Source organism: Polypterus senegalus, chromosome 8 (genome assembly GCF_016835505.1).
Source record: "Polypterus senegalus isolate Bchr_013 chromosome 8, ASM1683550v1, whole genome shotgun sequence".
In the NCBI taxonomy this organism is placed as follows: Eukaryota; Metazoa; Chordata; class Cladistia; order Polypteriformes; family Polypteridae; genus Polypterus; species Polypterus senegalus.
The window spans coordinates 9,418,887-9,426,188 of NC_053161.1; positions in this window are offsets into that span (position 1 = coordinate 9,418,887).

Sequence of the window (7,302 nt, forward strand, 5' to 3'; positions counted from 1 at the left end):
TACGACAGATAGGGAGCGCTGTTGTCCCCTTGAACCCTCAGACCAGATGCCAGACACCAGGTAAAAGTCCAATAATATTTTTTATTTGGACACAACAGTGCACAAAGCACCCTCCACACCACCATACTCATAAATAAACACCAATCAATAAACAATCCTCCTCTCCCAGACGCGTTGCCACCCTTCCTCCCGACTGAGCTCGTCTGTCTGAGATCTCTCGCAGTCCTTTATAGTCCATGACCCGTAAGTGCTTCTTAACCCTCAGTCCATGTGACTTCCTAGCACTTCCGTATCAGATCAAAACTCCTCTTCTTCATCCCAGAAGTACGTAATTTCCCCTGTCGCTGTGACTAAGACGTACTTCCGGGTTATTGGGCAAATAACAGTCCCTGGGCATCCCTGCACCTCCATGCTGCAGGGAGGGCTCCATGTGGCGGCCTGGGGGTATTGGCCGGGACGACTGGCCAGCCATAGTCCATAATATACTGTATAATATAGAATATATAATAAAATCAATTAAGAAAACAATATTCATCAAGGTATAAAACAAATTATGAATAGCCTTACTAAATAATAAATAGTCACAAAATGAATAAAAAGCAAAGAAAGTTGAGTTGGGGTAAAACCTGCTAATAATGTAACATTTATAAGACTGAGACTTTTCTTTTCAACTTGCATAAATGAATCAGCAATGGCAGCTTGATTTTCACATTGGGTTAATCTTTTAGGTCTTGGAGTTGTTTGATAATGCAAGCTATATCTGACAATTGCTCCAAGCTTACTGCAACAATATCAGTCCTGGATGATGAGGGTCCGAGCCCATTCTGTCAGCTCTGAACACAAGGCGAGACTAAATTCTGGGCATTGGCATTGTGCCAGTCAACCCACACAGACAGAGAGAAGATGGCAAAACTCTATAAAGACGATCAGTAAGTGAGGCTGAGCTACTCTGTGGTGGAACAGTTTTGTTTAGTTAGCTAAAAAATTTTTCATTTTTGAAAATGTACGATTCAAGGGGCACATAAGGAAGGGCCAACAGTTATTCAAAAAGGCATACATTCATGCTTTTTAAATGTAGAGATACTGGAGTTTGTCAATTTAAAAATGAATTATATCAGATTTAGTATTTGTGAAGCATTCTTTATTTTAGCTGGGTGTGATAATTATTATTACTTGACTGACACCTTTATCCAAGCGGACTTAACAACATTTAAGATACGATTAGTTACATTTCTTTTGTGTTTCCAATGGGAAACGGTTTGAAGTTTACAGCCCTAACTATTGCACCACACTGTGTGTAAGGTCCTAATATACTTTTAGGCTGATCTTTTCAGAGATCCTGTAGTTGTTTTATTTATGAAGCTTTTCTTTGGGGATTTTTTTATGCATTAAATTTCATTGTTATTCCATATCAGCTTGTAAGGATCCTGACTACAGGCATTGACAGCCATACTTTCTGAAACTGAAAGTCACCACATTTCAAATAAAGTTTGGCGAATTTCAGAGATACATATAGGGTTAGAGAAATACAATTCTACTTTTTAAATTCTGTGTCTGTAGGACTCCAATATTTGTGTGTTTAGTATGTTTTTATGAAAGATGTGGTGGGTAGCGGAGACACTTTGTGTGTCCTGGCCTAGGACCACCACTGCATGAATACTGCAAGTGCAACTACTACTATTACTAATTATTGAGTTCTGGGTACTATAACATTTAAAGGGGAATGATACTATTACAGTCATTGAAGCTATTAAACATAGTTGCTGTGTCTTGTGATGGACAGGCATTCTGTTTAGAGTTGGTTCCGGCCTTGCACCCAATACTGCTATGATAAGCATTGGCTCCCCATCGCCCAGAACTGAGTAAGGCGATTTAAAGATGCCTGGCTTTTCCTGTTAAATGTGGCTGTTGAGTCTTCCTCATTCACTGTCTATACATGGTATCTGGTTGAAATGCTGGGAATCACAGCCATTTAGGACATACTGTATATTAATGTCCACTCTAGGTAGCTCCATAGACAAGATACAAGTTTAATGACTGAAGCACTTGACTCTTCGTCACTGTGGAGGTGACAAGAAGGGGGTATTTTCCTTCTTCCTCATAGGGTCTATGACTAAGTTTGCCCTGACTATGATGATACCCAAAGACTTCCATTCCCAGGCCCCACATTCATAATGCTAACTGTATTTTCTGGGGCTCCTCTCAATAGGATAGTAAAGTAAAGACCATTGCTCTCTCATGCATCAGCCTTCGGGGTTGTTTTATTAAATTAAAAATACAGCATTAGTACTTAGCCATCATTAAATGACTGAATTTAGGCAGACAATGTTTTAAAAGAGTTTTTTTTTTAAGATTTGCTGCACTTTCCTCATATCTGCAAATCTAAGTGTATTTGTGTGGCAAGTCGTGTGCAGTAAAGTATGTTTTTGTGTCTTACTTAGTTCGCTTATTGTATCATTGGAAAAATTTTAGGGCAAAGGAAAGCAACTTCCACAAAGTTTAGTAAAGCCATTTTTCTCTGTTGATGTCTTTAAGTGTGTTTCTCTTATGATTCTGGGGGTGTCCCTTTATATAAACCAAGCCTTTCATAGTGAGCACTATCACAAAGGCCAAAAAGCACACCTTTACATTTTAATAAACTCCCAAAAGCATCTCGATGTTTTCCTTGGAGATAAACATTTGCCTCGAATTCTTTTTTCAGCACTCATTCCTGCAGCTCATGCTTAGTTGTCAGTTTTTTAAATAAGCTAGCTGCAATGGTGTAGTGCGTCAGCAGAGGGTGCTCTAACTCAGGCTTTTTATTCAGGGGTGTGGCACTTAAGTTTTCATATTAAAATCTACTTGGCATGCACCACAGGAGTTTGCTCTAAAATGGCTGGCTGTTATGAGAATAGAAACAAAATTCATTACATGTTGGATCAGAACTGTCATTGCTTGAGGGTGTAGACAAATTAAAGGGCAGAGACAAAAAAACAAACAATGCAGCAGACTTAATAGTCCCATTTTATATATAAGAATTTACTAAAGGTGATTAAATAAGCTTGGCATCAGGAAGTGCATCTGGCTGTAATTTTTTTTTCCCCAGTACCCCCTTAGGTGGGCAAATACCCAACTTAGATGAACCCAGAAAATAGCTATTAAGTTGGCAAATAGAGAGAGAATATTCACCAAAATGTCACGTCTCAAAATGTTTTTATGATAGTTAAAGATAAATAATGTAAAAACAAAGTCAAAGTTATCTTTTATTTTGAAATATTTCTGCACATATGTGCCTTAACATTTTGTTGGTCAACTGGGCAGCAGGTGTTTCTTATTGGTCATGTTTTTACCATAGAATTATGCCTGATTGACCTTTTATTCCTGCTACTGGTGTCAGAAGGGCTAAAACAAAAATAAGGCTGCAGTGTTGTCCATGGAAAATAAGCAGTACAGATACCAAAATAAAAAAATATATGAGTTTATAATATATCTGTCTCCAACACACTTAATCCAGTTCAAGGTCATACCTGAACGCAAGATGGGCACCAACTCTGGTTGGGGCTTTGGTCTGCTGCAGGGTCCACTTATATACACCAACACAGGACCAAGTTGGTATATCTAGTGACTTGCACATCATGGGGAATTTGGGAGGAAAACCACCAGAGAACAATACACACAGAGAAGGAGAGAATATGCAATCTCCAGACAGACAGCAACGATGTATTTGATTTGATCCCAGGATCCCAGACCTATGCAGCAGTAGCAGCAGAAGCCCTAACTGCTGCACCACCAGAAGCACTTCAAAATCCACACTGTGATAGAAAGTAACTGCAGATGTACGTACTGAGGAATAGGTAACAAGCAGGTGAATGGAGTAAAAGCAATAATGAGTAATGATAGAAAAAAATAGTGAAGAAAAATGAAACCATCTGCAGTTAAAACATATCTGTATGCATATAATGGAGTTAGTGTAGGGCCGTGATGGTGTGCAACCTGCAAAGGAAAAAAAATTGTAACGGTTACTTCCACACTGAAAAGAAAAGAAGGATGAAGGCACAGCATTTTGGCTGATAGCCTTCACCAGCTGTGCAACCCTTATAGTGTTACACAGGAGTTAAGGCTTTGGACTTTAAACCCTAAGGGTTAGGAGTAGGCTTAGGGTTAGTGTTCAAATCCATCTACTAACACTGTGTGACCCTGAGCAAGTCACTTCACCTACCTGTGGTCCAATTGGAAAAACGAAAGAAATGTAAGCAACTGCATCTCAAATCTTGTAAGTTGCCTTGGATAAAAGTGTCAGCCAAATAATAAGTAATAATACAGCCGAACCATTGTTTCTTTAACCTTCTTGTATACATATAATATACATTAGTGTCTTGTGTTAGCTTAAATTCAGTTCATCTATCATTATTCTGCCCACTTAAACCCATTCAAGAGGCTGCAGCCCATCCAGGCTTCGTTGAACATGAAGTACAATCAACTCTGCTTAGGGTATTGGTCCACTCAGGGCACACTCACATGGACATACCCATGGCATGACTAAAGAAAAAAAGCCACGCTGACACTGGATGAATACACAAGCTCCATACAGGCAGAACGTAGGCCTGGTTTCAATCCCAGTCTCACTGAGCTGTGAGGAGGCAACACTAACCATCTGTGCCATTAACATACAATATAATAAAGGCTGTATAGCTGGCACCCACAGTTGTTAGCACCTTCTAGAGTTCAAATCCTACCCAGAGGTTATCTGTATGGAGTTTGCATGTTCACCATGTGTCTGTGTTGGTTTCATCCCACTTCCCCAAAGATGTGCGTGTGTTATGGCCACTTGTGACTCTAAAGAGTGGGTTCTGTGATGGACTGGTGCCCAGTAAAGCTGATTCATGCCTTGTATCTGATGCTGCTGGAACAGACTCAGGATGCCTTTGACCCTGAAATAAATTAAGTACGTCTGAGAATTAATGAATGGCGTCATTTTGAAATTAAAGAATGATTGGATGTACATGGGCTTCAGCTCCTTTTCAATCTAAAATTGGATTAAGTAGGTTCAATAAATAGACAGATAAGCCAGTTTGTCCATCCTTTTGGAACTGGCTGCTATTTAGAGCAATTCAGAAGTTCTGGTTTAGTTAGTCATAAAATGAATGAATGTTATTGTGTCTACAAACATACTTCTTGGAGGCAGTGTATTAGGACTTGGCGCAGTCTTCAAGTGTAATTATTCATTATCTGGATGTTCAGTCCATGAGCTCCATGAAACCTGTATAAGGTGGCAATCTACTCCTCCATGTCCAACCACATTGTCCGCCCCTTTGAGTGCTCACGTTCAGTGAGCACCATGAAGCTACACTTCACCAGCAGCCCTGTATTTAGACCAGCTCCATACTGGTAATGGCAGAGACACTTTTTCAGTTATTAAACAAGTGACGTGACTTGGCAGCTAAATGCCTTGACTTAAAGGCAGATCACTTCATGCACAATCAGTATGTCCTGCTGTAAGCCGTACTCCACATGTAAAATTTTCAGCCTCAAAGGCACTATACAACAGTTTGTTCAACTGCCTCTGGCCTGGGCTGTTCATCTGGAATTTGTTGCGTTACCCTGCCAGTCTTTACACTTCCACTCCAAATACTTTTTGTCCTGCTGCCTGCATTGAGACCATCCAAGTCCCCCACACTACTAAAATACTAAAAACTCACTTCGTTATTGCCAGCTCATGCACACGGCTGCCGTCATCGGCCTAAACGGTTTCATTTCTCGCAGATCTCACAATATAGAAATGTTTGATGAGTCACATTTTCTGGGCAGCTGGCAGAGGAACATGGATATCAATGGAAATGACACAGCGTGTAGGAGGGGTGGGGACCATGCTAGTGGTCCAAAAACCATTGGGGTTTGAAAGCCACGAAAAAGTCGCTTTGGACTTGAAGCTTCATTTGTCAAAAAGTTTTCTTCAAGCATTTGCACAGCGGCCACTCCAAGATGGCTGCCAGATGTGAATCTGGCATATAAAGCACTGAGAAACAGGGGTGCAGTGAGGGATGGTAGGTTTTGGTAGTATTTTAAGCAGCTTATTGATTAATTATCTACCTTTATTTCAAGAACATGATTATCCCAGCTCTGTCTTTTATTTGCTTGTGCGGTATCCTCCTTTTTTTTCTCAGTTTTCCTACCTCCTGGTCTCTAGTGCTGCTGTCATCACATTCCTCTCCTGGTAAACAAGGAACTGAAATCAATTACTGAGTAAATCAAAGCAGCCCTGTGCATTTCCCGTTTGGGTTTCTGCCCCATTTTATATATTTCTATTTTAACTCCATCTTTTCTCCTCTTATTCTTTGACTACTACAGTGAGGTCTACCATCACAGGCTCAGATATAAATATAAGAACATAAGAAAGCTGATAAAGTAGAGGAGACCATTAAGTCCGTTAGGCTCATTTTAGCTCAAACAGCTAAGATGTCCCAATATCTCCTCCTGATCCTTCTTAAATGTTATCAATGTTTCTGCTTCAACTACGTTCTTGGTAGTTTGTTCTACATTTCCACAACTCTTTGTATAAAGAAGTGGCTCCTAGCTTCAGTCCTAAACGCACTTCCCCTTAATGTCCACTTATGTCCTTGAGTACATGATTCACCCTTAAGATGAAAGAATTCCGTAGGATCTACTTTATTGTGGCCTTTTAGGATTTAAATACCTGCATTAGGTTTCCACACATTCTCATCTATTCGAAACTAAACAGGTTAAATTCTCTGAGTCTGTCAGAGTAGGACATGTCTTCAAATCCTGGGATGCACCTGCTTACTCTCCCTTGCACAGCTTCAAGTGCTACTATGTCATTCTTGCAGCGTGATGACCAGACCTGCACATGATACTCCAGATGTGGTCTAACTAGTACATTTTATAGTCCGAGATCAAAACATGTAAACGTAGACCCCGAAATCATTTCACAGGTTGTTTCCTTCTGGGCAGTGTCTCCCATCTTGTATTTATAATTGATGTTCCTTTAGCACATGGATAGCACTTTGCACTTTTCTACAGTAAACTGCAATGAGTTCTTGCCCATACAGCTCTAAAGCATTCCAGCACTAACTGTAGTTACAGTATACCAAATGAATAGGGTAATACAGTTTGGTAGTATATAACTACGTTTTACCTTCTTGTCTTTTCACTTTCTCATCCAGTCAATGTCAAGTAACTCTGCTAGTAACTATTTAAGTGACACCTTTCATCTAAATAGTCTTACAAAATATCAGAATTTTTGGACCAAACAATCCATTTTGCACCTTGCCAAAAGGCCACACTGTCAATATTTTCTTTTTTAAA